This window comes from Drosophila arizonae, unplaced genomic scaffold, assembly GCF_054131065.1.
Source record: "Drosophila arizonae isolate 15081-1271.41 unplaced genomic scaffold, UAZ_ARI_1.0 ARI_Backbone_119, whole genome shotgun sequence".
In the NCBI taxonomy this organism is placed as follows: domain Eukaryota; kingdom Metazoa; phylum Arthropoda; class Insecta; order Diptera; family Drosophilidae; genus Drosophila; species Drosophila arizonae.
In genome coordinates, this window is record NW_028315219.1 from 1 (window position 1) to 19,029 (window position 19,029).

General features: G+C 38.1%; 2 long non-coding RNA genes across 2 annotated transcripts; one reads left to right on the forward strand and one right to left on the reverse strand.

Annotated features, from left to right (window-relative positions):
* Positions 1-4,260: 4,260 nt before the first annotated feature.
* Positions 4,261-9,877, reverse strand: LOC149267746 (uncharacterized). The gene is made up of 2 exons (XR_016271468.1): positions 9,011-9,877; positions 4,261-4,876 (listed from the first exon to the last, which is right to left on the reverse strand). It is a non-coding gene; the product is annotated as an uncharacterized LOC149267746 (long non-coding RNA).
* A 17-nt stretch (positions 9,878-9,894) lies between these two features.
* LOC149267747 (uncharacterized) lies at positions 9,895-11,370 on the forward strand. The gene is made up of 2 exons (XR_016271467.1): positions 9,895-9,984; positions 10,049-11,370. It is a non-coding gene; the product is annotated as an uncharacterized LOC149267747 (long non-coding RNA).
* The last annotated feature ends 7,659 nt before the right edge of the window (positions 11,371-19,029 follow it).

A 19,029-nucleotide genomic window follows, 5' to 3' on the forward strand; every position in this document is an offset into this window, starting at 1 on the left:
GTAGGCGACGGTATCTTTCTCTAAACTCAGCATTTTCATCAGCTTCTCTTTGCCGCTGTCGCTGACTGCGCAGAGCAATATCATCAGCCAGCAGAGTGTTAATGAGATTCGTGTATCTGGGCATAGTTAGCCGCTGTGGGATGAACGGATCATAGACAATCTTTCTAGCATCGTTGTTGCTGTGTACACGTAGTCTGTCGAAGTACTTTGTGCAGAGATTATTGAATATTTCATCAGCAGACAAGACATCCAGTGCAGATCTGATGCGTGCATTAGAGACAAAGTACTGAGCACCAGATATGGCTCTTAAAGCTTTATCGTGAATAACTCTGATGCGGCTGAATTGGGTCTCGGATAGAAGAGCACCCCATACAGGTAGCGAGTATTGCCATAGTGGGGCAACAAGCTGCTTGTATATGATAGTTTTAGTTTTTAGAGATAGTTTACTATCTTTATTAATGAGCCAATCTATCTTTTTAAGCCTAGCCCTAACCCTAGTAACGACCGTAGTGACATGTTGAGTGAGGCGCAGTCTAGAATCTAACGTAACGCCCAGATATGGATGCGAGGTGCCATTTTCAATAGTTTCGTTGCCAATGCGAATAGCCTGATATGGTGCTATAGGCCTGAGTGTATGCATGATGTGCATAGTTTTTATTCGCATTAATTGTAATGCACCACTTGCGCGCCCATTCAGCCAGTCTATCCATGTAAGCTTGCTGTGAGTTAAGCGCATCTGCTTGTCGATAGTCTGCTGCAAGAACAATGACGTCATCAGCATAGGTGGCAATACGAACTCCATGAAGACAAGTTGTAGCTGGTATATCGCTGGTGTATATATTATACAGCACTGGCCCAAGCAGGCTGCCTTGTGGCACACCAGCGTGAATCTGCCTGATTCCTGAGCGACATCCACCGTGGCACTCAACAATAAAAGAGCGATCTGTTAGATAGCAACAGAGAATGCGATAGAGAGCGATCGGCAGTAGTGACTTGAGTTTGTATTTCAAGCCTGTATGCCACACTCGATCAAAAGCTTCTTTAATGTCCATATAGACAGCAGAGCAGTATTTATGGTCATCAAATGCTTTAATAATGTACTGGGTGACTCGACCCAATTGCTGTTCAGCTGAGTGAGCTTTGCGGAATCCGAATTGATGGCTTGGAATCGCATTTATAAGAGCATCTTGCTCAAGCATACGGCTCAATATTAAGTGCTCCAGTATCTTCGAGAGGCCAGATAGAAGACTTATTGGCCTGTATGATGAAACATGTTGCGTAGGCTTGCCAGGCTTGTGCACCATCTTCACCATCGCTAGCTTCCAGCAAGAGGGGAAATGACCCAGTCTAAAGGAGTTGTTGCAGATCAAAACAAGATACAAAATAGCCTTCATTGGCAGCGCTTTGATGGTGTGGTTATCAATTTGATCCAATCCAGCCGCTTTCTTGTTCTCAAGCGTGCTGATGTGACTGATGACTTCAGCCGCAGTGACTGGCCGAAAAGAGACTGAAGGAGTCAAAGATGGCTGGCTAACTTGAGCCTCAATCTCAGCCAGATCACTGGGCGACGTGGTCACGATGGGATGGAATCGCTGTTCAAGACTTGCAGCAAATGTTTCAGCCTTCTCGGCAGTAGTCTTGCACCAAACGTTATGAGCGTTAGAGCCATTGCCACTGGAGGACTTCAATAGCGGTAGATTTGGGGCAGGCTGTCGCTTAATTTCGTTGGTCAGTCGCCAGAGTTTCTGCATACTATATCTATCAGTTGGATCGATAGATCTAAATAGCTCTTCCTCATACTTCTGCCTAGCATCTATGAGCTCTTTGCGAATGCGATTCGACAGCCTGTTGCAGAGCTGCTTCGCCAAAGGATTGCGATTTCGAACGAGATAGCGCTTGATTTGCTTGTGGGCCTCGACAAGTTGCAGAGTCTGTCTATTAACTCGAAATCTAGCTCTCGTTATCTTGCGTGGGCTCTGTGGATTCGCATAGTTTGCAGCATCTTCAATGTTTTTGACGAAAATATTAACAGCATCATCGACGTCGTCCTCACTGTTGATCTCAGTGTTGAGCAAGATTCTGTCGTTTAGATAGCTCTGGAATCTGTTAATGTTTGCATTCAGATGCAGAAGATGGCCTTTTGCTTTGCTAGTGATTGGCTTCTCGACCAGCTGAACTTGCAACGGAAGATGGTCAGAGCTGAGCTCAAATGAGTCAGAGATGGCCAGCAATTCACGCCTGATGCCTTTAAAAAGCGCAAAGTCAATGGCAGACGGAGTTTGGCGTGCATTAAATGGATAATGGGTGGGCGATCCAGTTGCCAAGATGTTGCAGTTCACTTGCAGGATACTGTTGACTAGTGTGCGGCCACGGATACAGGATCTGGCGTTGCCCCACCACTGACTTTTCGCGTTCCAGTCACCACCGACTATAAAAGTGTCACCCAGAGCTAATAGCAGGTTGTTGAAATCTTGTCCAGACCAAATGAGTTGCGGCGGGCAGTAGATAGCTACGATGTTGATGTGTCTGCCGTTTTGCAAGCTGACTGAAACTTCAACAGATTGATGCGAGTCATTTGATGTACAACGCATCGCATAATGGCATATATTTTGTTTAATTATGAAAGCTGCACCTCCTCTCCTCCTGTTTGAGGGGTGGTTTGCTAAATAAACGATATAGCCATTGATAGCAATGCTATCGCTATCAATCAGATGCGTCTCAGACACAAGCATAATGTCTATATCGTGCTTGACGAGATACAGATTGAGCTCATTAAGTTTTTTCTTGACACCAGCAGCATTCCAGAAAGATATCTTGATGTTGTTGACACGTTGAGATACGCGAGGCTGCAGTGCAGCGCTGCGTCTACTGGCATTTGGGGAAGTGGATATGTTGTTAGACATTAGAGCTCTCAATGGGACCAAATTTGGCCAACAGGAAGGCCATGAGGTTGGTCAGCAAATCAATAATTTTATCCGATTTGTCGCGATTCTGATTGGGCACTAATCTGGGGCCAGCTTGCACTGACATACTTGGCATATTCGCATTCATTGGCTGCTCGAAACGTTGAGGATAAACACCCCCACTATTAGGATGCGCACCCCCCATCTATGTGTTGTGGGCGCCTACGGCGCGTGCTCAGGCTGCGGCTACGCATTTGCTGCAGCGGCCGCTGTGCGCTTGTCTGCCTAGGCAAACGTACTTGTTGCTGCTGCTGTTGTTGATGCATGAGTTGTTGTTGTTGTTGGCTACGTTTGGTGGCTTTTTGTCTGGACTGACGCTGTTTGCTGCTAATTGCTGCCGGCCCGATAGGCTGAGCAAACTCTAAACCCGCCCGAAGGGCAGCCGAATAGCTGGGCCCACTAACTGTTTGCGGTCGTGACTGAGGGGGGACTTGCTGTAAAAGATTTGGCATATTTAACAAATTGGGCATATTTGGGCGACTGCTCTGAGCAGTTGCAGTGGGAGCAGGCTTGGCTAGATTGTTAATAATCTTTGCTAGCTGCTTGGCGCCTTCGTTTTCGCGCTTCTTGCACGCTTCTTTATAAGAAGGGCAACCTTTGTAGCTCGCGGCGTGGGGGCCAGAGCAGTTGGCACACTTCGCTGGTGTTTGGTCACCTTTCTGCTGCCTGCCACAGTCCGTGGAAGCATGATTTTCGCCGCACTTGACGCAGGCAAATGGGCGACGGCAGTAATTTTTTGTATGCCCAAATTTCTGGCACCTATGGCACTGAGCGACTTCGCTAGATTTGTACGGCTTCTCAATTTTAACGCGCTGATTGCCGATGGCAGTGATTTGCAAGAATTCAGCATTATTGGCACTGGGTACTAACTCGACTTCAAAGAGATCAAGTGGCTCCTTAGTAAAGCGAGATTTAATGCCTCTTAAGAAGCGAACTTGATGCCCTAAGTTGGCTAGTTTCTCACGGATATAGTGGTCCGGAGTGGAGTAGTGCAAATCACGAATAATGGCTCTGAAGCCGCGCTCGCTTTTCAACTGGAAGGTATAGTTTTCAACTTTATTTACTTCAAGGTACTTTACCAGTTTGCGATAAGTAGCGACGTCCTTGCACTGCACTCTAATACCATGGTTGGCCGTACGAGAGGTGCTATAATTGTCCTGACCGATGGCTTCGTCCAGGCGGATTAGTGTCAGTGACATTTGCCAGGAATAGTGGCGCAGGCTTCACGTTGGGGGGAGCGTCGCGTAGTGATGCAAGTTGTAGTTTTACATCACTTTTCAGCCTGCATGCGAGGGAATCACATACACAATTGCCCTGCTTTTTCTCGCCTCAAGCTTTAGGCTGCCCAGCAGCGTAAAGGTGAGAGAAGAAGGAACAGGGTGTCTTTATTCATTTCTCAGTGCTTTGCATTAGTACTTTCTAGAAATTAGTTGGCAGCTTATTTACAATTCACTTATGTGGTAAGTATTATAAGCTAGTAGTAGGCGAAACTTAATATAAGTGTTTATTAATAAAGTTTGAATTTTACAAATAAATGAGTGTTTTCTTTTTTTATATACATATATATATCTATCTAGTAAGGTTATAGTTATTTATACAGATTTATTTTGGTGGGGAAGAGTAAAGACTAAGTCAGATTTTCTTCTTCGTTAAATTCAATTTAGATTACTGTTCTTTAAATACAATTTGGTTTACTATTCTTTAAATTTAATTTGGATTACTATTCTTAAATTTAATTACATTTAGCTGGTTTGTTAGTTGTTAATTTGATAACTCTAGAAACGTCATCAGTCGCTGTCATCCGGTCTTCAGTGGTCCGGGGGGGAAGGCAGAAGAAGGCGCTGCTGTCGATGCTCTTATTTGTAGCTATGTCCAGGTTGTAAGTACTCAGTGGATCCAGGAGAGAGGCTAGTCTGAGACTTGCTATTTATTCATAGGCACCCTTTATTTTCTGGCTTTTGCTTACTTTGTTTCTTTCCGCAGTATTCGTCTTTATTTAGAATTTGTTTATACCGTGATTGCTTGCTAGATTATTTATTTGCTTTGCTGATCTTTTGAAATTTTTATTTATTGTTTTTATTGTTGGTTTTATTAGTAAGAATATTAATTATTATTGGCTTGCTATCATGGGCTTTAACTTTGTTTATATTTTAAGTTTTTGGATTTATTATTATTGTTATTATTATTTTTTTTTTTTTTTTTTTAAATCTCTTTTTTTTGTTAGTTTTGACTGCAAGATTCACTCAGTAAGCGTGTATAGCGAGGTGGGTATATTATTAAAACTATCGTGTCTTAGTTTAAGTTTATAAGTTTATTTATTCGTTTTGTTATATCCATTTTAACATTTGTTTTATTTATTAATTTATTGCTAAGTGTTTTTATTATTTGCTTTGTTAAGTCGGTTATTTATTTATAATTATGCTTGTTAAGTGTATTAATTTTGTTTTTACTTAGGGTTTAGCACTTTTATTAATAAGTTTTGTTGCGAGTGTTGCATAGTAAGTAGAAGTTTAGCCCGTTTAGTTTTGTTGCTTGTGTTTATAGTCTTAATTTGCAGGAGGCATTAGTTGAGGCGGCCATGTTGTAAGATTGGTAAGTACATATTTGTTTTCGTCGTTTTACTTGCAAATTTATTATATTAAGTTGAGATCATTAAAATTGTCGGCAAGAGAACTTCAACTGCATGTATTTCGATGATTTATTTTAATTGGATCATAGAATTATTTGTATTCGCGCGAGGTATTTGTTATATTGCGTGTGCTAGCGTAGCTTGCGCGTCAATTTATCTTTGAGTAGGGTTGCCTTACTTTATCATTATCGAGTTTTTAGTATTTTGTACAGTTTTATCGTTATCGAATTTTTAACATTTTGTGTATTTTCAGCTTTGTTCTTATTTGGTGTCTGGATTCGCTTCGGTAAGTAGTTTCAATTTATTAGGATTCAGGAGTTAATTATTGTTTGGTGAGTACTGTGTTATAGTTTAAAGTTGTTTGTATTATTTCAGTGTAATTTGTTTCATTGCAGGTGGCACAGAGAGGACTGCCAAGTTGATGATGGCTGGGTAAGTATGTGCTTATATGTAGCAAAAAGGACTGGCTTTATTATTAATAAATCTTTTTATTTCCAGATAAGACGTGAAAGTTACCGAGTCTGATTTTATAGTATATACTAGGTTATTTGTTCTTCTAGGTTATTAGTTTTGTTGTAGAATTGTCGTTAGTTTTTTGTTTACTTGTATCCCTTAGTGTGAGTATTGTTTGTTTAGACTTTGTTTCAATTTAGTGATTTTTAGGCTTTTAGGAATATTGTCTTGTTATTAGTGTAGTAATTTAAGATTGGCATTTGCCTGTGTAATTTGAGTTTTAATATATGGCGCAGAGTATTTTGTTTCCTTGTGGCTATCGATTTTGTCAAATAGCGTACTTTAGGATGTGTTCATACTAGGTGTTTATGTTTGGATTATATTATGCTTATTTATGTTTACGCAGGTAACTAAGTTGTTGTTTAATAGGTCTTTTATAATTTATAAATTTTATTTTTATTTTATTTTATTTATTTATTTATTTATTTCATTTATTTGTTTTATTTTATTTTTATTATTTTTTTATGAGCAGTACGTGCGAGGGGTGGGTATCAAAGTGTTGCTTCCTTTGTGTTTCTTGTTGAAGATTGTCTGCTTTGTACAGCTTCTTTTCTTCGCTTAGACTTGTCTTGTTTCCTCAGTATTAGCGTTTGATGTAGTTTTTGGTTGTTATGTGCTATATATATTTATTGTTTGATTTATTATTATTATTATTATTATTTTGTATTTTTATTTTATTTTTTTTTTTTCCATATCTGATTGTTGTTTTATTAGTGATGTTATTATTATTAGGTAGTAGTTATAGGTATTACTAGTTAGTTTGTATTGTATTATATTATTAGTTATTTAGAATTGCATTAATATGTTTTGTATTTGTGGGAATATGTATAATGTGTTATTATTAGTTAGTTATAGTGAATTATGTTATTTTCTTTGTAGCTGTGAATTATTTATTAGGTAGCTATAGGTGTGAAGCTAGGTTGGAGAGCGATTGTTTATTTTCCTTCTAGAAAATAATTTTATAGTTTCCCAGGTTTTTATCAATTAGAGGGCTTATAGTTTAAAGTACGTGATGAGGAATTATTGATTGCAAGCTGTTGTCTAGTCTAGTTATTTTTTATTTTTTGTTTTTTGTTTTTTTTTGTTTGTTTTTTTTTTTTTGTTGTTGTTTTTATTTTAGTTTTAGATTTTGCAGCGAGCAAGCTTGTTGATTTTAAGTATAATTTGACTATGTGTGATTTTAATTCAACAGTAAACTTTTTAATGAGTTTGTATTAAGTTGTTTCGTGTTAGGTTAATGAGAGTAGTATAACTGCTTACGAAGCTTGTGAGTGGGTAAGCGTTTTGGTGTATCTTGTTGTACAAGCAATAGATTTAGTGTTTGGTTGTTGTGTGCTATATATTTTTATTATTTAATTTTGTCTGATGTTGATTAATTAACTATGTTATTATTTAAGTTAGTTATATTGCAATTACTAGTTAGTTATATTGAATTATATTGCCAGATATTTATGATTGCTTTAATATGTTAGAGTAGTCAAATAGTTTATCAGTTTTTATGATTTAAGTGCTTGTAGTTTGTAGATGTGAGGATTATTGTATATTATTGTTGTTATAAGTTAGTTATAGAATTATGTTATTTGTTTGCTGCGGTATAGATAGTTGTAGGTGTGCGGGCAAGTTGCAGAGCATTTGTTTATTTTTCTTATTAGAGTATAATTTCATAGCTTCCCAGTTTTGTACAAATAGGGGACATTATAGTTTAAAGGTAAGTTATGAGAATTATTGATTACGAACTGTTGTCTAATCTAGTTATTTTTATTTTATTTTATTATTTTTATTTTATTTTAATTTATTTTTATTATTATTATTTTTTTTTTTTTTTTTTTTTTTTTTTTTTTTTTTGTTTTAGTTTAGATTTTGCAGCAAGCAGCTTGTTGATTGTAAGTATTAATTTGTCTATTTTGTTTCTTTAATTCAGCAGCAAAATTTTTAGTGAGTTGTATCTTTCAGATTAGCGCTTGAAGATGGCACTGTCTAGCATTTGTATTAAGTGTTCGTGTCTGATTAATGAGAGTATAAACTGCTTACGAGGCTTGTGTGTGGGTAAGCGTCTTGATGTCTTGTTGATTGTAAGTATTAGTTTGTCTTTTTTGTGTCTTTAATTCAGCAGTAAAATTTTAATGAGTTGTATCTTTCAGATAGCGCTTGAAGATGGGCACTGTCTAGCATTTGTATTAAGTGTTCCTGTTTGATTAATGAGAGTATAAATTTCAGCCTGCATGCGAGGGAATCACATACACAATTGCCCTGCTTTTTCTCGCCTCAAGCTTTAGGCTGCCCAGCAGCGTAAAGGTGAGAGAGAAGAAGGAACAGGGTGTCTTTATTCATTTCTCAGTGCTTTGCATTAGTACTTTCTAGAAATTAGTTGGCAGCTTATTTACAATTCACTTATGTGGTAAGTATTATAAGCTAGTAGTAGGCGAAACTTAATATAAGTGTTTATTAATAAAGTTTGAATTTTACAAATAAATGAGTGTTTTTTCTTTTTTATATACATATATATATCTATCTAGTAAGGTTATAGTTATTTATACAGATTTTATTTTGGTGGGGAAGAGTAAAGACTAAGTCAGATTTTCTTCGTTAAATTCAATTTAGATTACTGTTCTTTAAATACAGTTTGGTTTACTATTCTTTAAATTTAATTTGGATTACTATTCTTAAATTTAATTACATTTTAGCTGGTTTGTTAGGTTGTTAATTTGATAACTCTAGAGACGTCATCAGTCGCTGTCATCCGGTCTTCAGTGGTCCGGGGGGGAAGGCAGAAGAAGGCGCTGCTGTCGATGCTCTTATTTGTAGCTATGTCCAGGTTGTAAGTACTCAGTGGATCCAGGAGATGAGGCTAGTCTGAGACTTGCTATTTATTCATAGGCACCCTTTATTTCTGGCTTTTGCTTACTTTGTTTCTTTCCGCAGTATTCGTCTTTATTTAGAATTTGTTATACCGTGATTGCTTTATTTGCTTTGCTTGATCTTTTTGAAATTTTTATTTATTGTTTTTATTGTTGGTTTTATTAGTAAGAATATTAATTTATTATTGGCTTGCTATGGGCTTTAACTTTGTTTATATTTAAGTTTTTGGATTTATTATTATTGTTATTATTATTTTTTTTTTTTTTTTTTTTAAATCTCTTTTTTTTTGTTAGTTTTGACTGCAAGATTCACTCAGTAGCGTGTATAGCGAGGTGGGTATATTATTAAATATCGTGTCTTAGTTATAAGTTTTATTTATTCGTTTTGTTTATCCATTTTAACATTTGTTTTATTTATTAATTTATTGCTAAGTGTTTTTATTATTTGCTTTGTTAAGTCGGTTATTTATTTATAATTATGCTTGTTAAGTGTATTAATTTTGTTTTTACTTAGGGTTTAGCACTTTTATTAATAAGTTTTGTTGCGAGTGTTGCATATGTAAGTAGAAGTTTAGCCCGTTTAGTTTTGTTGCTTGTGGTTTATAGTCTTAATTTGCAGGAGGCATTAGTTGAGGCGGCCATGTTGTAAGATTGGTAAGTACATATTTGTTTTCGTCGTTTACTTGCAATTTATTATATTAAGTTGAGATCATTTAAAATTGTCGGCAAGAGAACTTCAACTGCATGTATTTCGATGATTTATTTTATTGGATCATAGAATTATTTGTATTCGCGCGAGGTATTTGTTATATTTGCGTGTGCTAGCGTAGCTTGCGCGTCAATTTATCTTTGAGTAGGGTTGCTTACTTTATCATTATCGAGTTTTAGTATTTTTGTACAGTTTTATCGTTATCGAATTTTTAACATTTTGTGTATTTTCAGCTTTGTTCTTATTTGGTGTCTGGATTCGCTTCGGTAAGTAGTTTCAATTTATTAGGATTCAGGAGTTAATTATTGTTTGGTGAGTACTGTGTTATAGTTTAAAGTTGTTTTGTATTATTTCAGTGTAATTTGTTTCATTGCAGGTGGCACCAGAGAGGACTGCCAAGTTGATGATGGCTGGGTAAGTATGTGCTTTTATATGTAGCAAAAAGGACTGGCTTTATTATTATAAATCTTTTTATTTCCAGATAAGACGTGGAAAGTTACCGAGTCTGATTTTATAGTATATACATAGGTTATTTGTTATTCTTAGGTTATTGTTTTGTTTGTAGAATTGTCGTTAGTTTTTTGTTTACTTGTATCCCTTAGTGTGAGTTATTGTTTGTTTAGACTTTGTTTCATTTAGTGATTTTTAGGCTTTTAGGAATATTTGTCTTGTTATTTAGTGTAGTAATTTAAGATTGCATTTGCCTGGTGTAATTTGAGTTTTAATATATGGCGCAGAGTATTTGTTTCCTTTGTGGCTATCGAATTTTGTCAAATAGCGTACTTTAGGATGTGTTCATACTAGGTGTTTATGTTTGGATTATATTATGCTTATTTAGTTTACGCAGGTAACTAAGTTGTTGTTTAATAGGTCTTTTATAATTTATAAATTTTTATTTTTATTTTATTTTATTTATTTATTTATTTTATTTCATTTATTTGTTTTATTTTATTTTTATTATTTTTTTATGAGCAGTACGTGCGAGGGTGGGTATCAAAGTTGCTTCCTTTTGTTTCTTGTTGAAGATGTCTGCTTTGTCAGCTTCTTTTCTTCGCTTAGACTTGTCTTGTTCTCAGTATTAGCGTTTGATTTAGTTTTTGGTTGTTATGTGCTATATATATTTATTGTTTGATTTATTATTATTATTATTATTATTTTTATTTTTATTTTATTTTTTTTTTTTTCCATATCTGATTGTTGTTTTATTAGTGATGTTATTATTATTAGTTAGTTATAGTGTAATTACTAGTTAGTTGTATTGTATTATATTATTAGTTATTTAGAATTGCATTAATATGTTTTGTATTTGTGGGGAATATTGTATAATGTTGTTATTATTAGTTAGTTATAGTGAATTATGTTATTTCTTTGTAGCTGTGAATTATTTATTAGGTAGCTATAGGTGTGAAGCTAGGTTGGAGAGCGATTGTTTATTTTCCTTCTAGAAAATAATTTTATAGTTTCCCAGTTTTTATCAATTAGAGGGCTTTATAGTTTAAAGGTACGTGATGAGAATTATTGATTGCAAGCTGTTGTCTAGTCTAGTTATTTTTTATTTTTGTTTTTTTGTTTTTTTTTTTTGTTGTTTTTTTTTTTTTTTTGTTGTTGTTTTTATTTTAGTTTAGATTTTGCAGCGAGCAGCTTGTTGATTTTAAGTATTAATTTGACTATTGTGTGATTTTAATTCAACAGTAAACTTTTAATGAGTTTGTATTAAGTGTTCGTGTTAGGTTAATGAGAGTATTTTCTTTTCAGCCTGCATGCGAGGGAATCACATACACAATTGCCCTGCTTTTTCTCGCCTCAAGCTTTAGGCTGCCCAGCAGCGTAAAGGTGAGAGAAGAAGGAACAGGGTGTCTTTATTCATTTCTCAGTGCTTTGCATTAGTACTTTCTAGAAATTAGTTGGCAGCTTATTTACAATTCACTTATGTGGTAAGTATTATAAGCTAGTAGTAGGCGAAACTTAATATAAGTGTTATTAATAAAGTTTGAATTTTACAAATAAATGAGTGTTTTCTTTTTATATACATATATATATCTATCTAGTAAGGTTATAGTTATTTATACAGATTTATTTTGGTGGGGAAGAGTAAAGACTAAGTCAGATTTTCTTCGTTAAATTCAATTTAGATTACTGTTCTTTAAATACAATTTGGTTTACTATTCTTTAAATTTAATTTGGATTACTATTCTTAAATTTAATTACATTTAGCTGGTTTGTTAGTTGTTAATTTGATAACTCTAGAGACGTCAATCAGTCGCTGTCATCCGGTCTTCAGTGGTCGGGGGGAAGGCAGAAGAAGGCGCTGCTGTCGATGCTCTTATTTGTAGCTATGTCCAGGGTTGTAAGTACTCAGTGGATCCAGGAGAGAGGCTAGTCTGAGACTTGCTATTTATTCATAGGCACCCTTTATTTTCTGGCTTTTGCTTACTTTGTTCTTCCGCAGTATTCGTCTTTATTTAGAATTTGTTATACCGTGATGCTTGCTAGATTATTTATTTGCTTTGCTTGATCTTTTTGAAATTTTATTTATTGTTTTTATTGTTGGTTTTATTAGTAAGAATATTAATTTTATTATTGGCTTGCTATGGGCTTTAACTTTGTTTATATTTAAGTTTTTGGATTTATTATTATTGTTATTATTATTTTTTTTTTTTTTTTTTTTTAAATCTCTTTTTTTTGTTAGTTTTGACTGCAAGATTCACTCAGTAGCGTGTATAGCGAGTGGTGGGTATATTATTAAAATATCGTGTCTTAGTTATAAGTTTATTTTATCGTTTTGTTTATCCATTTTAACATTTGTTTTATTTATTAATTTATTGCTAAGTGTTTTTATTATTTGCTTTGTTAAGTCGGTTATTTATTTATAATTATGCTTGTTAAGTGTATTAATTTTGTTTTTACTTAGGGTTTAGCACTTTATTAATACGTTTTGTTGCGAGTGTTGCATATGTACGTAGATAGTTAGCCCGTTGTAGTTTTGTTGCTTGTGTTTATAGTCTTAATTTGCAGGAGGCATTAGTTGAGGCGGCCATGTTGTAAGATTGGTAAGTACATATTTGTTTCTTGTCGTTCTACTTGCAAATTTATTATATAAGTTGAGATCATTTAAAATTTGTCGGCGCTAAGAGAACTTCAACTGCAATGTATTTCGATGATTTATTTTATGGATCATAGAATTATTTGTATTCGCGCGAAGGTATTTGTTTTACTTTGCGCCAGTGTGCTAGCGTAGCTTGCGCGTCAATTTATCTTTGAGTAGGGTTGCTTACTTTATCATTATCGAGTTTTAGTATTTTGTACAGTTTTATTCGTTATCGAGATTTTTAACATTTTGGTGTATTTTCAGCTTTGTTCTATTTGGTGTTGGATTCGCTTTCGGTAAGTAGTTTCAATTTATTAGGATTCATTTTTTTTTCTGTTCGTATGTCTATGAAGACACACATAATGATCTCCGCCTCTTCCCAATTCTCGTACATGAACAGCTGACCTGCAGCTGCATGATGAGGGGAAGAGTACGGGGATACTCTTATTTATTTAATACTTCACAATAGCATTTTTTTATAAATATAAATAGCGCCTATGAGATAACTAAAATCTAAAAAGGACTATATTTGTCGAAACTTTTCATTAAATGATTAAATTTAAATGGCCATAAGTGCACAAAATAACAGTGCAGCTTATGTTACAGAATACTAATAAAAGAGAGCAAATTAAAGATAATTCAAAATAACAATAAGTGCTTGAGTAGCTTACAATAGACTAATTAGATGAGTAAGATAAAGGTTAACAATAGTAATAGATAGCATTAATTAATATAATTCAATTTTTTCATTTATAAGCATCTACAAGATGCACAGAGAAAATAGCCCAAAGTGGCCAATTGGAATAATAGAGAAAAGTCGAGACAAAGTCTGGTCATTTTCTCCAATACGGGCTTAAGCTAAAATTAGCTTTGATCTCTATGTGATCCAAATACGACCCTATAGGCAGCGAAGTGGTGATGGTGGTGGTAGTGGCCGCGGCATTGGCGCAATACCCTCGAAAACAGGTAGTCGTTGCGGCTGGTGGGCTGCTGTTTGTGCAGCTTCCGTTGCGTTGCTGCTGAGCCTCACGTCGGCGAAGGAATCGCTCCCTACTTTCAGCAATTTCGTCGGCTTCCCGTTGTAGTTGTCGCTGGGTGCGTAGAGCAATGTCATTGGCCAAATGCATGCTTACGAGACCTCGTGTATCTTGCCAATGTTATCCGCTGTGGGTATGAACGGGTCGTAGCAATGTTTTTGGCCAAGTTGTTGGTATGGACCCGGGAGTCGATCATAGTATTTGGCGCAGAGATTGTTGAGTATATCATCCGCAGATAAAACTTCTAGATCAGCTCTGATGCGCGCGTTCGAAACAAAGTACTGAGCACCAGAAATGGCTCTCAGAGCTTTGTTGTGTACGACTCGAATGCGGCTGAATTGCGCCTCAGATAGCAAAGCACCCCATACAGGCAGCGAGTATTGCCAAAGTGGAGCAACTAGCTGCTTGTATATGATGACTTTAGTCCTTAGAGTCAATTTACTGTCTTATTGATGAGCCAATCTATCTTTTTAAGCCTAGCCCTAACCCTAGTAACGACCGTAGTGACATGTTGTGAGAAGCGCAGTTTCGTATCTAGAGTAACACCCAAATATGAATGAGGAGTGCCATTTTCAATGGTTTCGTTGCCAATGCGAATAGCCTGATATGGCGCTATAACTCTAAGCGTATGCATGATATGCATAGTCTTGTTTGCATTAATTGTAATGCACCACTTGCTCGCCCATTCAGCCAAACTATCCATATACGCCTGCTGCTGACTGAGCGCGACTGCTTGACGAGAGTCAGCCGAAAGAACGATGACGTCGTCAGCATAAGTGGCAATCAAAGTCCCTCGCGGGTAAGCTGGCCTCGGTATATCGCTGGTGTACACATTGTACAAGATAGGCCCGAGCAAGCTACCTTGTGGCACACCAGCGTGAATTTGCTTAATACCTGAGCGACAGCCACCGTGACACTCAACAATAAAAGTGCGATCTGTTAGATAGCAGCAGAGGATGCGGTAGAGAGCATCCGGCAATAGCATCTGAGCTTATACTTCAAGCCTGTATGCCACACTCGATCAAAGGCTTCTTTGATATCCATGTACACAGCAGAGCAGTATTTATGGTCATCAAACGCTTTAATAATAAATTGGGTGACTCGACCCAATTGCTGTTCAGCTGAGTGCGCTTTGCGGAATCCAAATTGATGGTTTGGGATCGCATTTACAAGAGTATCTTGCTCCAGCATACGGCTCAAAATAAGATACTCGAGTATCTTTGAGAGGCCAGACAGCAGACTTATTGGCCTGTATGATGCGACGTGTTGCGTAGGCTTGCCAGGCTTATGCACCATCTTCACCATCGCTAACTTCCAGCAAGAAGGGAAATGACCCAGTCTAAAAGAGTTATTGCATATCAAGACGAGATACAGAATAGCCTTCATAGGCAGCGCTTTAATGGTGTGATTATCAATTTGATCCAATCCAGCCGCTTTTTTGTTCTCTAGCGTGCTGATGTGACTGATGACCTCAGCCGCAGTGACTGGCCGAAATGAGACTGAAGCAGTCAAAGATGGCTGGCTAACTTGAGCCTCGATCTCGGCCAGATCACTGGGCGGCGTAGTCACGATTGGCTGAAAACGCTGCTCAAGACTTGCAGCAAATGTTTCGGCCTTCTCGGCTGTTGTCTTGCACCAGACATTTTGCGCATTAGAGCCATTGCCACTGGAGGACTTCAACAGCGGTAGATTTGGAGCAGGCTGCCGCTTGATCTCGTTGGTCAGCCGCCAGAGCTTCTGCATACTATATCTATCAGTTGGATCGATAGATCTAAATAGCTCTTCCTCATACTTCTGCCTAGCATATATGAGCTCTTTGCGTATGCGATTCGACAGCCTGTTGCAGAGCATCTTAAGCATCGGATTGCGATTTCGAGCGAGATAGCGCTTGACTTGCTTATGGGCTTCGATAAGTTGCAGAGTCTGTCTATCTACACGAAATCTAGTCCTCGTTATCTTGCGTGGGTTCTGTGCATTCGCATAGTTTGCAGCATCTTCAATATTTTTGACAAAAATATTGACCACATCATCAACATCATCAGCACTGCTGATCTCAGTGTTGAGCAAGATTTTTTCATTTAGATAGCTCTGAAATTTGTTGACGTTGGCATTCAAATCAAGCAGGTGGCCTTTTGCTCTGCTGGTGACAGGCTTCTCAACCAGCTGAACTTGCAGCGGGAGATGATCAGAGCTGAGCTCGAAAGAGTCAGTGATGGTCAGCAAATCTCGCCTGATGCCTTTAAATAGCGCAAAGTCAATGGCAGACGGAGTTTGGCGTGAATTAAACGGAAAATGGGTGGGCGACCCAGTTGCCAGAATGTTGCAATTCACTTGTAGAATACTATTGACTAGCGTTCGGCCACGGAGACAAGATCTGGCGTTGCCCCACCACTGACTTTTCGCATTCCAGTCACCACCGACTATAAAAGTGTCACCCAGAGAAGATAGCAGGTTGTTGAAATCTTGCCCAGACCAGATAACTTGCGGCGGGCAGTAGATTGAGACAATATTAATGTGACGGCCATTTTGCAGGCTGACTGAGACTTCGACAGATTGATGCGAGTCGTTAGATGTAAAGCGCATAGCATAATGGCATATCTGTTGTTTAATTATAAAGGCTGCACCTCCTCTGCGCCTGTTTGAGGGGTGATTTGCTAAATAAACAATATAGCCATTAATAGCAATGCTATCGCTATCAGTCAGATGCGTCTCAGACACTAGCATTATGTCTATATCGTGCTTGACGAGATATAGATTGAGCTCATTAAGCTTTTTCTTGACACCGGCAGCATTCCAAAAAGATATCTTGATGTTGTTGACACGTTGAGTTACAGCATGCTGCAGTGCAGCGCTGCGTCTACTGGCATTTGGGGAAGTGGATACATTACTAGACATTTGAAGGCTCATTGGGACCAACTCTGGCCATCAAGAAGGCAAAGACAGTGGTCATCATCTCAATGAGTTTATCTAATTTAGCCTCTAATCTAGAGCTAACTTGTACTGGCATGCTTGGCATATTCGCATTTATTGGCTGCTCGAAACGTTGAAAATGAACACCCCCACTAACAGGATGCGCACCCCCATCTATTGGTTGCGGATGCCTACGGCGCGTACTCAGACTACGGCTACGTTTTGGCTGCGGCGGCCGCTGCGCGCTTGCCTGCCTAGGCAAACGAACTTGTTGCTGTTGTTGTTGTTGCTGCTGTTGTTGTTGTTGCTGGATAACTTTGGTGGCTTTTTGCCTAGACTGACGCTGTTTGCTGCTAATAGCTGCCGGTCCGACAGGCTGAGCAAATTGAAGGCCCGCCCGAAGAGCAGCCGAATAACTGGGGCCCTGCACTAACAGTTTGCGGTCGTGACTGAGGGGGGGCTTGCTGAAAAAGATTTGGCATATTTGACAAATTTGGCATATTTGCTCGATTGCTCTGAGCAGCTGCAGTGGGAGCAGGCTTGGCTAAACTGTTTATGACCTTTGCTAGCTGCGTGGCACTTTCATTTTCGCGCTTCTTGCACGCTTCTTTATAAGAAGGGCAGCCTTTGTAGCTCGCGGCATGTGGGCCGGAGCAATTGGCACACTTCGCTGGAGTTTGGTCGCCTTTTTGCTTGCCACAGTCCGTGGAAGCATGATTGGCGCCGCACTTGACGCAGGCGAAGGGGCGACGGCAGTAATTTTTCGTGTGCCCGAACTTCTGGCACCTATGGCATTGAGCAACTTCGCTGGATTTGTACGGCTTCTCAATTTTGACGCGCTGATTGCCGATGGCAGTAATTTGCAGCAATTCTGCGTTGTTTGCGCTGGCGGCCAACTCAACCTCGAAGAGGTCAAGCGGCTCTTTAGAGAAGCGTGATTTAATGCCTCTTAAAAAGCGGACTTCGTGCCCTAACTTGGCCAACTGCTCACGAATATAGTGATCCGGAGTGGAGAAATGCAGATGCCGAATAACAGCTCTATAGCCGCGCTCGCATTTTAATTGAAATGTGTAATTTTCAATTGAATTTGCGTCGAGATATCTTACCAACTTGCGGTGCGTGGCAACGTCCTTGCACTGGACACGAATGCCGTGGTTAGCAGCAGGCTTGGTGGAGTAATTGTCCTGGCCAACAGCGTCATCCAGGCGTAATAGCAGAGGCATAATATCCGTCACGTTGGCGATAAATAGCGGCGCTGGCTTTGCACTCGGTTGCGCATGGCTGGCTCCAGTTGTTGTGGCGGCGGCAGCAGCAGTAACGGCGGCAGCACTAATAGCAGCTGCAGCGGCAGCATTAGGTGGCATAACTTGCACTTTTGCGGCTGTGCAAACTTTATTGGCGAGGCAAGTTGCCTCTCGCTGCGTGTCCTCAGTCCTGGCGGTCCGTATATAGTCGTCGATTTGCTGGCAGCCCTCGTCACTGCCATCCAGATCAACTGCGCCCAGCTGCGCAGTCTTCTTCTTGGGGCTGTCGCCTTTTTCAGCAGTCCTCTTTGCTGCTCTCTCACTAGAGAGCGGCTTTGTAGCACTTTGCATTGCATTTTTTGCAGCAAGATATTCGGCGACCATAGATTCCGCAGAAGTGGATGGTTTTGCCTTTAATTGCTGAGCCGCAGCTCGAGAAGTTGTTGGTCGTGCCGTAACCACACTTTTCTTTACCGGCACTTTTAATGGCGTGGGCGCAGGCGCTAGTGGCTGCGAGTCGATTAATAATTCGACTTCCACGTCCATATCCTCGTCACCGTCATCTGCAGTATTGCCCCTAGGCATTGCAGCAATTTAATTTGCAAAATTTAGTTGCAAAAACCCCGATTTAAATAGATTTAATTCACAACTTTTTTTTTTTTTTTTTTTTTTCACATTAGTGATCTCCGCCTCTTCCCATTCTCGTACATGAACAGCTGACCTGCAGCTGCATGATGAGGGGAAGAGTACGGGGATACTCTTTATTTATTTAATACTTCACAATAGCATTTTTATATAAATATAAATAGCGCCTATGAGATAATTAAAATCTAAAAAGGACTATATTTGTCGAAACTTTTCATTAAATGATTAAATTTAAATGGCCATAAGTGCACAAAAATAACAGTGCAGCTTAATGCTACAAAATACTAATAAAAAAGAGCAAAGTTAAAGATAATTCAAAATAACAATAAAGTGCTTTGAGTAGCGTACAATAGACAATAATTAATGAGTAAGATTATAAGTTTAACAATAGTAATAGATGGCATTAATTAATATAATTCAATTTTTCATTTAT